Genomic DNA, 20,000 nt, shown 5'->3' on the forward strand with positions numbered 1-20,000 from the left:
AGGCAGGCAGGCAGGCAGGCAGGCAGGGAGTCAGGCAGGCAGGTTTCCTTGCTGAGATGTCCAGGCATGACTGACCTTGCTATGGTACCAGCAGTGGTGGCACTCTCTCCTCTCCTCTCCCCAGGTGGAGGGGGAGGTGACTGGGCTCAGTGCCAGGCTACATGCAGGTGGCTCTCAGTCTCACCCACAGGCCAACACTCTGCATGCTGAGAAGGGACTTCTTATTTTCATTTGTTTATTTATTCTTCTCTACAATAGTTTGCTTCTCAAGAGGAACCTTGCTCTCCTGAACATTTCTTCTGTGTGTGTTTTGTTTTTTTTAGCTTGGTTTGTAAGTGCTGCCAAGGCAAGAAGAGAAAATCTGTACTTGGGTTTACACACAGATGCTTTTTTCTTCAAATGCGTCTCACTAACTAGGCAGCATACTATCTCTGGCGGATGACAGGCAAATCGACCGACAAAATGGTGGCAACGGTTTTTATACCGTCTTCCTCATGTCAGCAGGTTACACATGATCTTAGTTAAAGAAGATGTTGTCTCCATGTCTCCAGTAGTGACGAAGCATAAAAACACCTATCGCTAAGGATAACACACAGCCTAGAGATGTGTCTGCTATCTGGAAAGTTAGGCGTCAGCACACTGTGCACAATGGCCTTCAACAGCAGAGGCTCTCGCTCTGAGCTCTCCAGATACCAGCAAAGTCATAGTAAACATGCCACATTCCAGGGCCCAATTGATGGGACAGGACTGGCTTCATTCTAAAACTTGACAGTCTGGTCAATCAGTTGTTGGTCAGCTGCAAAATGCAGCAGGATATACCACTCAAATTTAACAAATGCCAATCTGAAGTCTGAACCCCATCTCTCCTCTTTACGTGCTTCACACGTCTAGCTGCAAGGGCTTTCTGAAAGTTTGGTATGATGCTGAAAATACAGATGACAAGTCACCATGGAGTATATTGTATTTAAAGGTCAACTGCTAACTAAATGACTAAATGAAAATTAGTTTCTTAATTCCACCCTAAATGTATTTTTTCTTTTCTCTTTCATGTTCACATCAACCCCTCTGACTTCAATACAGGTAAGACATCCTTTTACTCTGTCTAACTCTTCGACTGTTCTGTCTGTCTATTTGTTTGTCTGTCCGACATTACTCTTTGACTGGCAGCCTTCCTGTCTGGCTGGCTGGTTTCCGGTCTGTCCTCACACATTATTGATATTATTTCTCTATTATTTATTATGTGGCTTTGCCAGAAGCAAGGTCAGAGGCAGCAGTCCTTTTGTTTCATGGAAATATTACTATTAATTATTTTTTCCCTGTGGAAAACAACTCTGTGAATTCAAAATGGAGTGTGTGTGTGTGTGTGTGTGTGTGTGTGTGTGTGTGTGTGTGTGTGTGTGTGTGCGTGCGTGCTTGCGTGCGTGCGTGCGTGTGTGTGTGTGTGTGTGTGCGCGTGCGTGCGTGCGTGCGTGCGTGCGTGCGTGTGTGTGTGTGTGTGTGTGTGTGTGTATGTGTGTCTGTGTGTCTGTGTGTGTTCAGTTCAGTTCAGTTCAGTTCAACTTTATTGGTACCCGAAGGTAAACTGGGTTTGCAGTATAAAAGAGAAGATGGCTGTCCTTACATCAGAACCACAAGACACATGACACATAAACATGGAGTCTAAAAAACACATGTAGGCTTCACAAGGAAATAAATAAAAATGTTTGACATTTGACCATGGCAGAAGTGACAACACAGTCCTGGTGCAGCTAAAGTGCAAAGAGCATTTTTTGCAAATACATTTTTTTTATTTTACATCTTGTTTAGCAAAGTAATTGCAGCTGGGACAAAACTGCTTTTGAACCTATTGGTTCTGCAACCAGGAACTACCAGCCTCCGTCCAGAGGGGAGGTACTGGAACTCACTATGCAAGGGGTGTCGGCTATCATCTAGGATAGCCATTGCTATCCGCTGTAGTTGCTTTGCATACAGGGAAGAAGGGTGCAGCTGTGGTTCACCGATCAGTTTACTTGACCACGTAACAATTTGGTATAGGCGGTGTGTGTGCACACGCTCGCAGTCACAAAAATTTGTTTCTACACCCGGGCCGTAGGAGGCGGCCCGCGGGCCGCATGTTTGACACCCCTGATGTAGATATATATACAGGCCTATATGGCTGGAGGGTCCATTGGAGCTGACTGTACATAAGGGCCCACCATTTGTTGCAATGCCCCTGCACACACACACACACATGCACGCACGCACGCACGCACACACACACACACACAGATCCCTGCATCCATCTTAGGGCTATGCCGCTGCCTGAGGCGGAGTGGTATTAGGCATTAGCTCACAGGGTCAGACGGATACCATCCATCTACTACGGGAAGACAAGAGGAGACCGAGAGAGAGAAACAGAGAGACGGAGAGAGTTAGAGAAAGAGAGAGCCCTGATGAAATTACATAGTGTCCAAGCTCATTTGACGTCAGCAAGAACGGAGAGAGATGGGAAAATGGAGAGATGATGGAAAATATGAGCAAAGGATGACAAACCGTAGGAGAGAGGGATGAGGAGAGAGTAGGAGAGAGGGAAGAGGAGAGAGTAGGAGAGGGATGAGGAGAGGAGAGAGGTCAGGATGAGTGTTGGAAAGAGGGATGACAAAGGGAAGGAGAGAGAGATGAGGGTAAGAGTGATGAGGAAGGATAGGAGAGAGTGAAGAGAGGGTAGGAGAGAGGGAAGAATCAGAGTAGGAGAGAGGGACGAATGATTGTAGGAGAGAGGGATGAGTGTAGGAGAGAGGAAAGAATCAGTGTAGGAGAGAGGGATCAGTGTAGGAGAGAGGGAAGAGTGTAGGAGAGAGGGATCAGTGTGTGTGTGTGTGTGTGTGTGTGTGTGCACGTGTGTTCACGTGTGCCTCCGTGTGTGTGTGTGTGTGTGTGTGTGTGTGTGTGTGTGTGTGTGTGTGTGTGTGTGTGTGTGTGTATTTGCCCTTTTAGCTATGTTCCACATGTGGCAGGAGCCATTTGTAATGTCCCTGTCCGCTTAATGGACTTTTGGTCATAACACGCATTCAAAGTGAATTCACCATCTCTCTCTCTCTCTCTCTCTCTCTCTCTCTCTCTCTCTGTTGCTCTACCTCTCCTTCTTCCTGTCTCTGCTCTCTCTCCTTCTGTCTCTCTTTCTCTACCTTTTCTCTCTCTCTCATTTTCTCCCCCACTCTTCCATTTATCTCTTCAGTCTCAAAGCAAAATGCAGCTGATGATACATTTTACATACTGTGTAGCTTTGTCCATTATACATACTGTGTAGCTTTGTCCATACTGTGTAGCTTTGTCCATTATACATACTGTGTAGCTTTGTCCATTATACATACTGTGTAGCTTTCTCCTGCTTTGACAAATTGCACTGGGCCTGATTGCAGAAGGTATTAGCCGTCAAGCTGTGTGATTTTGACCACAAGAGGGTCATCTGATGCAGCATACCTGGTGAATCAGTACTGAAGTGAAAGCCCAACTGGTGTACTCCAATTCCCATTGTCATAATAACACAGCACTCCATAGCACACAAGTGGACACCCGTGCAAGGGGGCAGCCCCCAATGGCACCCGAAAGGGAGCAGTGCAGCAGGACAGTACCATGCTCAGGGTACCTCAGTCATGAAGGAGAATGGGGGAGAGCACTGGTTAATTAGGCTACTCCACCCATCCGGGAGTTGAACCGGCAACCTTTGGGCTACAAGTCTGACGCCCTAACCGCTTACCCATGGCTGCCCATTACTGGTTGCTGCACCGTTCAGTCAGACATCCGTGGAGGTCTGTGGTCATCATCTTGCCTCAGTGGTCCACAGGGATTACGCCGTCTAAACCATTTTCATCCTTATTGATTTGTAATAGTGAAGAGTTCTTTTTTTTTCTCTTGGATGGATTTCAGATGCAGTGCTCTGCTCTGTACTCTCCGGAGCTGCACTGCTCTCCACTGCACTGCAGTGCGTGGTCTGTGTTTGATGTATAAGTTACTTACTGTTCATCGATACGGGAGTGTGCCATAATGGCTCGCCTAGCGCAGTGCTACTTCCTGACAGGTTCCCATGGCGATTATTAGCTTCGGGGAGCACATGTGTCTAACATGGCGCGGCTTAATAGCAAATTAGCACGGGAGTGTGGCAGACAAACCTCCCCCCGGGGGGACAATAGAGAGGGAGGACAGGAGAGAGAGAAAAAGGGAAGGGAGAATTGAGGAGGGGAGGGGGAAGAGAAGAAAGAAGAGGAAGAGATGAGAAGAGAGCTAAGAGATGAAGAGGAGAGGAGATGAGATGAGAAAAGATGAAAGTGAGAGAGGGGAAGGAGATGGGGAGAGGGGGTGGAGAGAGAGGGGAGAGGGGGAGGAGAGAGGGGGCAGAGAGGGGGTGGGGTGGGCGAGGGCAGCATGGGGAGAGAGAAAGAGAGAGGAAGGCGGAAAACCATGAAAATGTGAAGCAAGGAAGGGAGGAAGGAGATATAGTACAATGTAATAATGCATGAAAACAAGTCATTTTGGAAAATGGCGGCCATATTGAATTCTGAGCAAAAATTGACGTGGCCCCATGTTTTAATTTCTTCCAATAGGCCTTCAGGTCAGTAATCCACAGTGAAAAGTGCGGTAGGACGAAAGGCCTAATTTTCCCAGCTGATGACCTGTCTAGGTGGTTTTAGCAAGATGGACAAACTGATGAATGCTTGAGAATGAAATGGAAAAGACTTGAAAAGCTGATGCTTTTTTTCATTATAACCTTAAAAAATTGCAGAGGCACATTTATATTATGTCTCTTTGACATTTCAAAGTGGCAAAATTCAAATGCAGGTAGTACTGTATGACACACACTTGTATTGTCCAAATGGCTTTTCAGACGCCGTGCTGAGATGGAGAAAATTGAAGGCTGCATTTTGTAGAATGTTGCTTATTGATGATGTGTCATCTCTCACTCTTTCTCTTTCTTTCTCTTCAAATCTTTCTTTCCTTTTCTTCACCTTTGTGCGTCACTTTCTCTCTGTGTGTTTGTGTGTCTGCAAAGGTGTAGGTTTGGCTTGGAAAATGGTGGGGACATTTTAATGGCAAATGCTGTTTTTGCATTATATTTGTGAAAAGGTGATGAGGACAAGATAGGTTTATCTCAAAAGTGGTATGAACATGTCCCCAACATTCACACCTAAAAGTACACCCACTTCCTGCTTGTTGTGTGTGTGCGTGCGGGCATGCGCATGTGTGTGTGCTTATCATTACTCTATCAAACTCCATCAAGGTATGTGTTTGTGTTTATATTTCATATGTGAAGGTCGAAATTAAAGAAGCAAACGGTGTGTGTGTGTGTCTGTGTGTGTGTGTGTGTGTGTGTGTGTGTGTGCGCGCGCGTGTGTGCATGTGTGCGTGTGTGTGCGTGTTTGCGTGTGTGTGTGTGAATGTGTGTGTGTGTGTGTGCGTGTGCGTGTGCGTGTGCGTGTGCGTGTGCGTGTGCATGTGTGTGTCATCTGCTTTAATCCTGTCCCCTACTAAATGGCTGTCAGTTCTAGCTGAAGGTCACATCACCTTGATGTTTTTATCACTGAGCTGTGCTGCCATGCCTGGCGAGGTGAGGAGGGGATGTTTCGCCAAGCGCACAAACGTGAACACCAAAATTACACACGTGTGTGTGTGTGTGTGTGTGTGTGTGTGTGTGTGTGTGTGTGTGTGTACGATAGACAGATAGAGAGAGAGTATTTTTTGTCATGCTAATAAAGCTTCTATGAACTGAACTGAACTGAACTGTATGTGTTTCTACTTGGATAAGAAGACAGATGGAATGCAATTGAATAAAAAAACAATGAGATCTCTTCTCTCTCTCTTTCTCTGTCTCTCTCTCTGGGGTGCGTGCTGGGCCTTCCTCCATTAGACATTAGCATCTGACCCCTCAGAGTAGAAGGTTGTGACCTTCTCTCTCTTCTCTCTCTCTCTCCCTCCCTAACTCCCTCCCTCTCTCAATCTCTCTCTGCACTTCCATCCTCTTCTCCCTCCTCGTCGACTCTCTCCTCCTTTTTGTCTCCATCCCTCTCTCCTCATTTTTCACTGTCATTATCTTGCTCCCTCATTCTTTGTCATTCGCAATATCTCTCAACCTCCATCTCCATCTCCATCTGCATCTCTCTCTCTCTACCTCCATATCCATCCATCTCTCTCTGAGCAGCAGGTTATGACCTCCTGTCCTGGTCTGTGATCCACTTGCTGCCAGTCCTGACCCCCGTGGGGAGATTGACCCCTGAGTGACCCCCGTGGGGAGATTGACCTCTGAGTGACCCCCGTGGGGAGATTGTATTTGATATCTGCGATGACTCACGCCTCATGCTGTTCCACTAATAGAAAACCCATTAGAACCACCACTGCTGCATCATACATTTGTGGTAGCGCATTTGTGCTGATGTGTATGTACTGTACATATTATCATACATTTGCATTGCTGTGTATTGTACATGCTACACCATACATTTGCATTGCTGTGTATTGTACATGCTACACCATACATTTGTGTTAGCATGTGCTGATGCGTATACACATGCTATTATACTGTCGGTAGCACTGTTTTGTTAGTGCTCCCTACTGCGTCAGCTTGTAAACCTGGAGCAAGAATGGGGTGACGATAATGCAGGCATGTTTTACATGTGTGGTGGTGGTTGGAATGGGGGAACCATATATATGCGTGTGTGTGTGTGTGTGTGTGCATGCGCTGTATGATAACAAGAAATATGAGGCCCAGGCCGTGATTAAATGTTTGTTTACCCAGCCAGCTGTCATCATGGGTGTTTATGCTTACGCTGTTATATTTATGCTGTGTGTGTGTTTGTGTGTGCGTTCGTGTGTGTGTGTGCTTGCGTGCGTGCGTGGTGTGCGTGAGTGTGTGCGTGCGTGCATGTGTGAGAGCGTGAGAGTGTGACTGCATGTTTGTGCATATGCATGCTGACAGCCGCAGTGTTTCTCCAGAGACAGGAGACAGATGTGAACTTGTTGTCATGGGATGGGATGTGTGTGTGTGTGTGTGTGTGTGTGTGTGTGTGTGTGTGTGTGTGTGTGTGTGTGTGTGTGTGTGCTTATTGTCATGGGATGGGATGGGATGTGTGTGTGTGTGTGTGTGTGTGTGTGTGTGTGTGTGTGTGTGTGTGTGTGTGTGTGTGTGTGTGTGTGTGTGTGTGTGTGTGTGTGTGTGTGTTTATTGTCATGGGATGGGAGACTGCGCTTGCCAAAGTGACTGGGTAAACTGCTGGGTATGTTATGAAACATTACATGATGCCAAGAGCAAGATGGCAGTAAAAGCCTGGGCAGAGTGGGTGATGGGTAAACTGGGTTTACAGCATTCTTACAGTAGATAAATGATAACTGGTTAATAAACCTGCATGCATGCTACACGGATCCATTGACTTTCACTAGCGACATACTCCCTCTTTTAACTTGTGTTAAAGCAAGACAATGGCTTACATGAAAAATAAGACACTTTACCACCTTTATAAACCCTGGCCAACGATTTTAGCTTTTTAAGCCCCAAAATAGTGGCATACCCCTTTAATGATTTTAAGTTAATGGTAAATTACCATTCAAACAAAACACAGTATTGCTACTGTACACTGCAACAGTGACTTACCACAAACATGTACAGTAAAACACAATTAAAACTTTATGTGGTATTGCTACTGTAACTCCTTTTGCATTGTGGGATGTATGATGTCATTACAGGCTACTTTCACCAAAGAAGAAAGGTTAGTTTTCATTATTGACAATAAAATCTATATAAAAAAACATGTAGTTATTTACACACTGCAGGTCATATAATTTGCTCCAGGGAATAATAATTTTTGGTAAGAACATAAAAGATCTATCTTCTGAGTTTAGTTCTAGGCCTAAAATCTCTGGCGTCGCTACTCGGCTTCTAGTTCCTACTGACCTCAGACTACTGTCACGTGCAACCAACGACATCACATTCTTCTTCGTTTTCAAGTTCAACTAGACAGACGGACAGATGAACTTCACTCCGACAGCGAAACAGTGCTACGGACCATAAGTTTTCACAACAAGAAGGATGAACTCCCGAGTCAAGTTTGGTAAATAAATGTTTTCTAAAATACACCTGTTAGAAGTAGCCTAATACATTTTGGATGGGGAGACCTTGAAAGAGGTAAGTTAAAGGGCTCTAGCTACAGCCGTCAAGCAAGCCTGGCCAATGCCAACATGTCAGGTGAAGTTAGCATGTTACCTTGGCAATTATCACCATTGTCTGTACTATCTGTGTTTATCATGTTATATAAATATGACTGAATGCCATAAATATAGATACGTTTACGATATATTGTGTGAGCAAGTACTTTTATCTGGCTATATCGTTTGCAAGCCGGCCCACAAACGTTTCATCGATTTGTATTTGGATAGTTCTAGAACTACCCCTCACTGACTAGCTAACGTCTACTTTTGAAATCCAACAGGCTAGGTTTAACAGGCTAGGTTAATAACAGAATAATTAGCTAACCGTAATAACTAATCTAGATAGTAGTTCTACTTTGCCGCCAAGTGATAACTCGCAAGACGGCCGTCTATGGAGGTAAGAGGGAAATGGCATTTTAATGTGGTAATGGTGTTTGAGTTAGGTGACACAAATGATATATGTGTTGGGAAGAACTGTGTGACACTGGTTTGTTACGTGAAAAAATCTCTGGCCTAACGGCAACGTTATTTGACACAGATGTTAGGAGGGTGGACTGTGTTAGACTTACTGGAAGGAGGAAAGGGGTGGAGGAATTCCTTTTTTACTTTCGTGAAAGAAAAGTGTGCGTTTTTTGTGCCACCACGGGCACCACAAACATTGAGTCTGTTAATGTGCATTGCGGCTAAAAAATGTGAGTCGTCGTTGCCAAAATAATGTTCTGACTTTATATAAAGCGTATCGGGTGTTTGGTAACGTGGTGCTGAATGGACAGCGCAGGGGGGGAGTTGCAACGCAACTTGTCAGTCAGCTTGGGTGCCTTCGGTTTCGACAGCCCAACGGAAAACTGGGTGCAGAAAATTAACGGTGATTTGGCAAGACAGCGCAGTGTAGAACAAGATATTGCCGTCAGTCAGCAATGCATTTTGGATAGGCTAACTGCGCTGTCCGCTGGAGACTGTCACCTTTTTTCCTTTGACGAGTTTGCAGGTCTGGAATTTATGGAATGCCTCAGCTTTTCCATCTAAATAAAAGCCAAATAAAAGCATTGTATGAAAGCAGTCACTATACATTTCATGTAAACTTCTGAGAGGTTTGTGGATGTTAAAGAGTCTGTCTTCCTTAACTCATTTAATGCAGCCACCTATTAATGGAAGTGTTCTTGTGTAGGACTGAGTTAAAGTCTCATTGTTCATTCATCAGTGTTTTCCTTCCCCAATTCTGGTTTGTAGGCGATGTACCTCTTGTGTCGTGTGATTGAGGTGACACCATCTTGTTTCCAAAGCGCACAAGAGATGATGAAGCAGATCAAGTAAGTATTGCTGTTTTTCAATTCATGCCCAGGGTTTATTTTCTCTCCAGATAATGATGGTTGTATGCAGATGATTGATAGATATTTAACCTGTCTAATGTCTGATTGTATGCTTATGTGGGCTATGTTTAATCTGTCATACTATCCATGATTTGCATGTGACGTCAAACGTTCTAGTGGACGGCTACTGGACGGCAAGAGTGCCGCATTAATGAATGGATTCCTATGGGACTCGCAACGTTTAGTAACTCATAACGTAACTTAGATCGCCGATAAACTAAACACCGTGAACACCCATTGTGCTGTTTGTTACAAAAACAGATAGGGTTACAACCCAGGCGTGACTTTTCACTGGATCTCAAAATAAAACGAGAAAGCTGAGGTGAATCGCGGCAACCAACTGGAAAACCATCAAACTAGCCTACTCAAGTAGCTGGATGAGCACCACGGTAAGTTTCTCATTTGCCATCCTTTGTATCATCATTTGTCTCTTAATTCGTGAACGCTAGTTAATTTAAGTCTAATGTGCAATTTCAGTGGCTTTTTCTGTTAGGTCAATGTAAGATGCTTTCCATGATTAACGTTAATTATCAGCATCATTACGCTATGATGGACGCTAAGATATTGCAGGCTGTAACATAAACACGGAATTCATAAAGCTCTTGGTGAAATAGCAAGGCTATGACGTTCATACTGTTAAGGTTCAAATGTAAAAATAAACCATGTGTAGGCCTACATCTCTAGCGCTGATTTCCCAAGTAGTAGGCCTACTCTCCAGCATGATGCTGTCATGAAATGCCAATCACCTTATCCATGCTGGCCTATTTATAGCCTAATGACATGCATAGGCCCACCAGTGTCGATGTTGTTGTCAATAATATGAAGTCCACCACTTTGTTGTGTTGTCATCCAAATTGTCTGCCCTCTGAAATCAGTCACACACATCAGAGGCTTAATGGTTTGGGAAGTGGTATTACGATTGGAGGGTTGCAGGTTCAAATCCCATCCTACACCTCTCCCTTCACCTCCCATCCAGGCTGAAGTAGGCCTATGAGCTAGGCACCAAGCCCCATGCTGCAGGGACAGTTAACAATTCACTGTGAGTAACGAAGTTGCTTTGGATAAGTGTCAGCTAAGTGTTATCTTTCTGTTTCTCCAGATGAGAAGAGCGATGATCTGATGTCATGACACATTGGATGTATGGAAGAGCCAGAGGTCCAGCACACCAAGTCAAGTTTAGCCGATTTCAACCTTTTAATCACACCAACTCAATGTAGTAATCAGTTCATTCAATGGCTCAAATACTTTATTTTTAGACACAAAGTACAAATACATTTCAAGGTTTTGTAGGTGATGGGAGGGGATATCTATTGTGGGGTGGACATGTACAATAGACATGCAAGTACTTATTTATATTAATAAATGGTTATCTGAACTAGGCCTGTAATAGTCAACCCATTGATGCTGGATGCTGTGTACTCGTTGTATTGACCTAGGTGCCTGGAGCGACACAGCATTTAGGCATGACATATTAGATTTTTTTAGATTAAAAATGTGGGTATGTTAGAGCTGAATTAACATGTTCTAATGCAAGAGGATAGTCTTAGCTTTTAAAACTCATATCATGTCTGTATGTGCTTCAGAGACTTATTTAGTTATTTGGGGTTTTTTATAGGATGAGGACACCTTTCTTAAAAGGGGCATAGGCAATTAGCTGGCATTTTGGTGCCGGCTGAAATGGGTTAATATTATTTACATACAGCACTATCCCCATACCAGTATACCCATGTCACCTGAGATATACATTTAGTGGAGACAATATAATTAGTTAGACTAGACTGAATATTGACAGGCGGTCATGGGTAAGTGGTTGGAGCGTCAGACTTGTATCCCAAAGGTTTCCGGTTCGACTCCCGACCCACCAGGTTGGTGGGGGAAGTTAAGTAATCAGTACTCTCCCCCATCCTCCTCCATGACTGAGATACCCTGAGCATGGTACCGCCACACTGCTCCCTTGGGGCGCCATTGGGGGCTGCCCCCGTGCACGGGTGAAGCATAAATGCAATTTCGTGCAGTGAACACTTGTGTGCTGTGTCACAATGTCAATGGGAGTTGGAGTTTCCCAGTTGGGCTGGTACAGGTGATCAGTGCATCAGGGGAGGAATGTAAGGGTAGGCCCGATGGATGAGGGGAACAGCATCACTGATGGTGAGGTCCTGGTGCTGCTGCAAAGCCAAAGAGGAAGAAGCCTCTCTGGACACCTCTTCATGTTGGCTCCCCCATCTAATTAGAAAAAAAGAAAAGACAAACATGCTATTTAAATGAATCTAGCCATGCATTGTAATGTACTGGTACAGTACTGAATAATTAACTCCCTTGGCAATATTGTCTGAATTAAAATGTGATGTATAATGTCAGAAAATAACACTCATCCCAACTTACTAGTCATGTATTTACCTGTGCTGCTGGGATGCAATTCTTGGACGTCATCCTGGCCACCATGACTCATGGTTTTAGTTTGGGTGCTGACCACCTGACTGATGAACCTGCAATTACTAAACAATAAAAACAATAAAAGATAAATAACAGGTTTGTTGTGCTTTTCTTTCTCTTGTGAAGGTCATCTTTTCAAATGATTTATTTAATCAAATGAAATCAAAATTATTCAATCAAAGTATGTAACCGACATTCTGTCCTATGTGTTTCTACATGTGCAATGTAATGCAACACCGATTTGAAACATTGAAGTATGTCAAGTCAGCTTTTATTGTCACTTTATTTATGGTCATACAAGGGAAACGACGTTTTCTCTCTACCATGCCAGGACATAGGACTGACAATTACAGACAGACAGAAAGTGCAAGACAGGACAGGTAGCAGTGATGGACTGGTAACATAAGTGGTCAATAATAATACAGTACAAATGAACATATTGGACATGTAAACAGAAGATAAGATATATAATTATATTTCACAATAGCCTACATTGTGCAGACGTGGCTGAAAACAACAATGAAATCCACTTGGATGAAACGAAGCGAGAGAATTCAAGTTAACCTACAAGATACATCTGAGATGAAAAGATATGCTATTCAAAACACCACTTTGCGAAATGCCTGACACAAAATGTACCGTGCGTCTTGTAGCCTAGTAAGTTAGGTTAGCAGCATTATCTTACCTGTGCCATGCCACGAAGAAGAGGATGCAGCCGCGGTGCCCAGCCACCAATGAAGAAACGGTGCATAAATGTGCTTATTTTGCCAATGCAGAGGTTTGGTTTAAGTTCACAACTTTACTGAAGAAAATAAACACGGGATAAAAAAAAATATATCGCAGGCAGAGTAAGTTCATGGCTGGAAGCAAGCAACAACTTTCTCTTCTTCTCCCAGTTTCTCGTACCGCCCGTTCCCGTTATGCCATCTAGTGGAGCAGAATACATTTGAATAAATCTATGATTTGAACACATCCACCGTGGCCAACCTAGCCTGATAACGCCAGGTACATATCCCGTTTAAAAAAATACAAGAACTACGTGTTTCTTTGGTATTTTATGGTCAAAGTTGTCTTCGTCTGCATATAATTCCTATGTACGAATGTGTACTTCTGCCGTCCAGCAAAATCGATTACGTAATATTGTGACGTCAATGCAAATGATGGATTTACTACTATTTAATCTGTCATATTATATGCCACTGGACACTTAAATTCCCTCCGGGATTATTTTATCATTTCAGTTACTATGGAAAATGTATTCATAAACTTGACACCTGTATCTGTATGGCCCCATTCTTAATGTAATTAATTACTGACAACGCCTGAGGTAGTAAGTCAAAGTCGGTTGTCTTAACTTAATGGATCATAGGTTATAATGCTGTCCATCAAAAATGTTAATTTCGGTCTTATCTGCCTCCAACCCATTATAGGACTCATTCGTTTTATTTGTGTTTGATTTCCTTTGGCATACTGCTTTGTCGTCACACATTCTTGTGTTCATGTGCTTTCTTAATTAGTTGCACGATGAGGTGGATTCACTCACCCTGCCCCAATGCCGGTCTACCAGGGAGAACTTCTCAACAGTGCTTCCCAAGCTTCTTGGTTTAGTGAAGCAGCCCTCACCTCTACACAGAACCTATTTTAACGCAAGGAGTGATGCCCTGCCAGAAGAGCATGCAGGTACTAATTCACAGATTGTTTCTATGAAGTCTCTAAAACGCACATTAGGAATGTCAGGTTTAACATAATCATGATATTCTAATTATGTGGCATTTTATGGCTATTGGTAGGATGAGAGGCGTTATTAAAGATCTCTGTATTAATAAGTGGTGGCCATACTGTAGGTAAGGAATGCTTAAAGGTGCACTGTGTAATATTTTTAGTAGTTTATTTCCAGAATTCAATTTACAGTCAATTCACAAATTTTGCCTTTTCAGGAATACTTACCACTACCATCAAATTCTAAGTATTCATAATGACTGGGGAAATAGCATTTTTTATACATGGGTTCTCAGTGTTTATCAACACGATGTTATGAGGAGGGGCAAGACACTGGCAGCCAACCACGTGAGCTAATTTTTTGACCGACAGCGGTTTCCAACAATCAGAGGTTGAGTTGTGCGCAGCTAGGTTCGCACAGTCAGGTTATGAATAAAATTTAGAACCCATGTATACATGTAAAGTGGGAACTTCTCCAATACTAGTTTACTAGTTTATGTGTGTGTGTGTGTGTGCATACGTGCGAGCGAGTGTGTGCATGTGTGTGTGTGTGTGTGTGTGTGCATACGTGCGAACGTGCGTGCGAGCTTGTGTGTGCATACTGTATGTGAGTGCGTTTGTGTATGTGTGTGTGTGTGTAGAATATCGTACAGCACTAGAGGAATCCTCCAGGGCATTACTGCCTGGTGCAGATCCAACTAAGGCCGGTGAAGCATGTGCGCACTGAATGGCCCAGCAGCCAGATAAAATACAAACAAACAAATCATTGAAGTTAGTAAATATGCATAGGCTACAGTGTTGTCATTACCTTCAACAAGGAGGTTACGTATGTTTTCGGTCATGTTGGTTTTCCTTCTGTTTGCTTGTCTGTCTGTTTGTCTGTCTGTGTGTCAGTAGGACCACTCAAAATTAATGAACGGATTTGGACTAAACATTGTTGGAAATGACCCGAGGAACAAGTGATTTAATTCTGATGGTAATCCGGATCACGAACCGGATCCTGGATTTTTAAAAAAGATTCTTCACCATTGGTAGCCTAGAAATCTAGACGCCCCTAGTGACGCCCCTATTTTCTATTTCCACAAAAAGAAGGCAGAAAGACTTGAAATAAAAATAGGGTGTAACAAAGTCAAATGTTCTATCAAACAGCTTCCTTGGCGGAGGTCTGCACTCTCTGAGCGCATTTTTAGTTTCTACTGGAATCTATCTTTCTCACTGACTGTGGACCAAAGTCTGCTTTAATTTATCAAACTCACTGGTAATCACACAGTACCAGTGGCGGTTTTGGGGGGTATGATGTTGGTAAGCACAAATTCTGTAACCAAGCCAAACTAGTGGGGTCTCCCCCAGATGAGATTTTTTAAAAATAAAAACGCTCCTAAATTGTGAATTTTGACCTCTTCAGACAGCTCCCTAGGCTACTAAGTCATTCTACCACGTTGCATTTGACATCCTTCACTCCACGACTTGAAAATACAATCCAAATACGCGTTGCATCTTATAGCAATGCATTGAACAGAAAAACACATCACTGACGGTCATCATTCCAGAAAGGGTTCTTATTCTTACTATGTAGAACTAATAGAAATGAAGTCAAGAGTGGCCACCAGCATGCCGTTGCGACCAGGGTACACTCACTGTAGCCTACACTGTAGCCTACACGAGAGCTGCTAAAAAGGCCTGCCGTTAACTTCAAACAGGTTACGGGAAAGAGACACCAGCCCTTCTGAACAATTGTGAAGTGAACCCATGTATGGATGAGCGAATGAACCCGTTCCTAAGCCGCAAGCTTCATCAACAACCAAACATGTTACAGCGGACAAATATAACCTTACCTTAAAATGCTGTCTTGACCGCAGAAATCCCAAACTTTCACTTAATCCACACGTTTTCGAAATTATTATCCACGTTCCCGTTTGTAATCCATGTGATATCATAGCTAATCAAGAAAAGCATATTGTGCTGCCGTTTAGCTATTCTCTTCAACTAACTGACGGTGTGTGGTTCATGTTATCTGCATATTATTCATTCATTTCTTCTTGATATGTCCCAAAGTTCTACTCCATGATTTGTCCACATCCAAAACACAAACGTTTCTTGAAAACTTTGATTGCAGTTCAAATGTGTTGTCAGTCTTCGAGATTATCATAAAAACTGGCTTCAGTAAAAAATGTAAACATCACGTCTGCCTGAGCTCTACTTCCTGAATCCAATGTAAACGTAAGGTGTCAGATCGAGTTATGATTCATCAACTCATCTGTCAATCATATTTTCCGGTGCGCTATTGGTATGAGCACAATCAAAATGTGCTTCAAAACGTGGCGGGGCATCGGCGGAAAGCCAATTAAAAAACAGATTCTCTGCCATTGACTCCAAGTCATTTAGAATTTGTGCTTCATTTGCTGTAGTAACGTGTTTCACCATCGCTGTTAAACAGTGTTTCTCGATAGCCACTGTGGTGTCGCTGTTTAACCAGTTTTATAAGAACCGCCAGTAGCAGACAACACAGACAGCTGAATCACGTCAACAGGATGAAGGGTTTAAATTCGGATGTCGCGTTTGTCGCTTTTATATTGGTAAGCTGTGCTTCAAGTGCTTACATTAAGAACCGCCTCTGCACAGTACCCATTCCCTTGTTCCTATGTTTCTCTTAATTATCTCCATCACACTTTCACAGGGTTGCTAGTAAGGTTTTGGAGGCCCTAAGCATAGCTGGTCAGAAGGCCCCCCCTCATAATTAAATGAGAATAATAATAATAATAATAATAATAATAATGTGTTTTTTTTAGTCGATCTCAATTTAGGAGGCCCCAATACAGTGTGCACTCCTCCTTAGTTCCTTTGTTTCTCTCCATTACCTCTTCATTACCTCTTCAATACAGACGGAGTGCTGCATCCAGGGTGGCCGCGGGTCCTTAAAAAGTTAAACTTAAATTTCGTTTTCGCCAAATATTTTGTCTTAAATTTTCAACCCAAATGTCTTAAATTTGTGCAGCTTAATTTAGGGAGGAATAATTATGTCAGCCATGTGATGAACTTTGCGACGGAAATCGGGAGTTGTAGCCATGTAGTGTAATTTAGAACGCATTATTGAATTTTATTTAGTGTAAAGTTTCATTGTGTATAGTTTTGTGTTTTCAAACGGCTACATTAATGTAAATAACCAATTGGTTTTTGTGCTTCATTTGAACCCGTGTATGATCTTGCGAGTTGGTCCTAATTTCATTTGGAAAATGGTATTGAAAAGTCTTAAAATGTCTTAATTTTGACTTGCTAAAACCTGTAAGTTAAACGCCGCGAGTTGGTCTTAATTTTATTTGGAAAATGGTATTGAAAAGTCTTAAAATGTCTTAATTTTGACTTGGTCAAACCTGTAGACACCCTGGCTGCATCTAAACCAGGGGTGTCAAACGTACGGCCCGCGGGCCGCATCCGGCCCGCCAGAGGGTTCCATCCGGCCCGGGTGTAAAAAAAATAAAAATAAATAATAATAATATATTTTTTTTTTACTTTTTTTTTTTTTCTCAATGAAATAACCGAAATGCGCAATTACGACAATCGGGACAAAATCGAGACCTGCATGACATTAACCCAATGGTCCCTCTGTTAAACTGTATATATGAAGTAAAGTGCACATCACACTTCTATTATAAATGGTGAATTTGTACTGTAACAGGCATTTGATAAAGATCATATATTATAGACCTCATATATAGAGATAAAATGTTAATACTTCTTATTCGTATTGTATTGGTATTGGTTGTAATTAAATAATAAATAAAATTGGATTTGTATTGGTTCCTATTAAGCTGAAACTGGAAACGGGACGTTGGACTGCGTGAAAATGCAGGAAATTACATCTAAGAAATACAAAATTTTGACCCCCTGCCAAAATGAACGGTCCCCATGGGTGTAATATTAGGTGTGGATGGTGGGGACATGTCCATAGCACCTTTGAGATGAACCTAGCTTATCCCCACCACTTTTTGACAAACATAATGCAAAAATAGCTAACCTGGACAATTTGCCATAGTAATGTCCCCACCACTTTCAAAGCCAAACCTACACCTTTGACGGTCCCATATTTAATTCATTATAATAATAATAATAATAATAATTGTATTTGTATAGCACTGTGTCATACAAGGCATGTAACTCAAAGTGCTTAACAAATGGGAAAAAACATTGTTAGAGATAGATTTAAAAGGAGAGGTATAGAGGAGAGGCAGAAAAAGCAGGAAGGCAGAGGAAGAAGAGATAGACAGAGAATGTAGAGTCATAAGGTCAACGTAGGTTAGGACCAGGATTCTTAGATGTGTAAGGTCCATAGTGGCTGGGCCTATCATAAGTTATAGATAGTCACACAGAGATTGGGCGCTCAGGTGCGGCCCCTGGTGGCATCAGGGGTGAGGAAAAACTCCCTTTCGCTTGATTCATAGTTTGTGAGGGGAAAAAAAAAAGCTCAGTGAGGTCTGAGAAAAAAGACCCCCTGTAGTCAGGAAGAAACCTCAGGCAGAGACCAGCGGCCACCTAGGGGAGCCCCCTGCCAGGGCTGGATTGCGAGTAGTAAGGGCGCTGCGGCGGCTGGGACACTATGACGCCTTGGCAGCTAGGAGTTGGCAAGGATGAAGAGGTGGGTCTTCAGCTGCTTCTTAAAGGAGTCGACGGAGGTGGCTGATCGGATCTCGATGGGGAGGGCGTTCCATCTCTTGGGCGCATAGCAGGCAAGCGCGGCGTCGCCGGTCTTCTTCTGCGGGGGGGTGGGGGTCCTTAGCAGCTTGGCATCAGTGGACCTGAGAGCTCGAGCAGGGGCATAAAAAGAGAGCATGTCTGAGATATAGCTAGGGGCAAGTCCATTTAATGCTTTAAATACTGTGAGCAGAATCTTAAAGTCGATTCTGTATGAGACAGGTAACCAGTGCAGGTCTGCCAAGACAGGAGAGATGTGCTCTCTCATTCTGGTTCTTGTTAGGATTCTTGCCGCAGAATTTTGAATGAGTTGCAATTTGTCAATTAATTTTTTTGGGAGACCAGAGAAGAGAGCATTGCAGTAGTCTATCCTACTGGTGACAAAGGCATGAATAAGTTTCTCAGCGTCTTGTCGGGGGGCCAAGCCGCGCACTTTGTTGACATTTCTAAGATGGAAAAAAGCAGATTTTGTTATCTTGTTTATGTGAGGCTCAAAGCTCAAATCCGAGTCTATGACCACACCTAGGCTAGTAACCTTATCTTTAATGTGTATGCTTAGGTCACCTAGGCTTGAGTGGAGTTTTGCACGTTTTTTCTTAGGCCCAATGAGCAACACTTCAGTTTTATCTTCATTTAATTTTAGGAAGTTACTGTTCATCCAATCTGTAATGGCAGACATGCATTTAGTCAAGGCATGAATGGCAGTGGTTGACGGTTGACGGTTGACGGTTGGCAATGAATGAATGAAGTCAAGGAAATGTTGCATAGGATTATCAGTATTGCATTGCTTTCTACATATTCAACACATTTAAAACGTGATAGTACTGAACACTAATCGTTTTTTACGTTTTTTTTGCGATGATGTTACTAATGCGGCCCGCTTGAGGTCCACATGGGTTGTATGCGGCCCCCGGACCCATGGGCGTAATTTTAGGGGGGGGCGGTGGGGACATGTCCATACCACTTTCCAGATAAACCTAGCTTGTCCCTACCATTCTTTCACAAATATAATGCAAAAACAGCTTATCTGGACCATTTGCGATTGAAATGTCCCCACCACTTTTCGAGCCAAACCTACACCTTTGCCCGGACCAAAATGAGTTTGACACCCCTGATCTAAACAGACACCAGCAGCACAAGCCGGCGTCTGGCGGCTCCATGAATAATCATCATGACGTCTCGGCTAATTACGGAGGAGAAATGCAATCCTCCACAGATAACATGGAAATACTCCACAGAAAGGCAACTCGCAATCAAGCTCAATCCTCCACAGATAACATGTAATACTCCATAGAAAGGCATTCACAATCAAGCACAATGCTCCACAGATAACATGGTAATATTCCATAGAGAGGCAACTCGTAATAAAGCTCAATGCACTAATCCCGCCCTGATGATGCAGAACACTTAGACTCCAAATTCTATTTCCGACCATAAATTGAATGTTGCAAACCCAATTATTTTTAATTAACATGAAAACGATTAATATTATTTTTTTGTGTCTCGTGGTGTGCATCACATTTGTTTTACTTTAGTGTAAGCCCATATATTTTGAGGATCTTGTTTGTGTACTGTCTGCATCTTTTGGTGGGCCGGAGTGGATGGTTCAGTGTC

General features: G+C 43.0%; 1 protein-coding gene and 2 long non-coding RNA genes across 7 annotated transcripts in view; 2 read left to right on the plus strand and 1 right to left on the minus strand.

The window, feature by feature from the left end:
- Window positions 1-20,000, minus strand: part of grid1a (glutamate receptor, ionotropic, delta 1a) — a 655,667-nt gene that overhangs the window by 368,554 nt on the left and 267,113 nt on the right. The window lies entirely within an intron of this gene.
- On the plus strand, window positions 7,982-13,654 carry LOC134441799 (uncharacterized). The gene is made up of 3 exons (XR_010033203.1): window positions 7,982-8,078; window positions 9,406-9,485; window positions 13,496-13,654. It is a non-coding gene; the product is annotated as an uncharacterized LOC134441799 (long non-coding RNA).
- LOC134441801 (uncharacterized) overlaps window positions 14,077-20,000 on the plus strand; it is a 137,607-nt gene continuing 131,683 nt past the window's right edge. Inside the window, exon 1 of the long non-coding RNA XR_010033205.1 lies at window positions 14,077-14,122. This is a non-coding gene — a long non-coding RNA (uncharacterized LOC134441801). The remainder of the gene's footprint in view (window positions 14,123-20,000) is intronic.

The sequence above is a fragment of the Engraulis encrasicolus genome, chromosome 24 (assembly GCF_034702125.1).
Source record: "Engraulis encrasicolus isolate BLACKSEA-1 chromosome 24, IST_EnEncr_1.0, whole genome shotgun sequence".
Classification (NCBI taxonomy): Eukaryota; Metazoa; Chordata; class Actinopteri; order Clupeiformes; family Engraulidae; genus Engraulis; species Engraulis encrasicolus.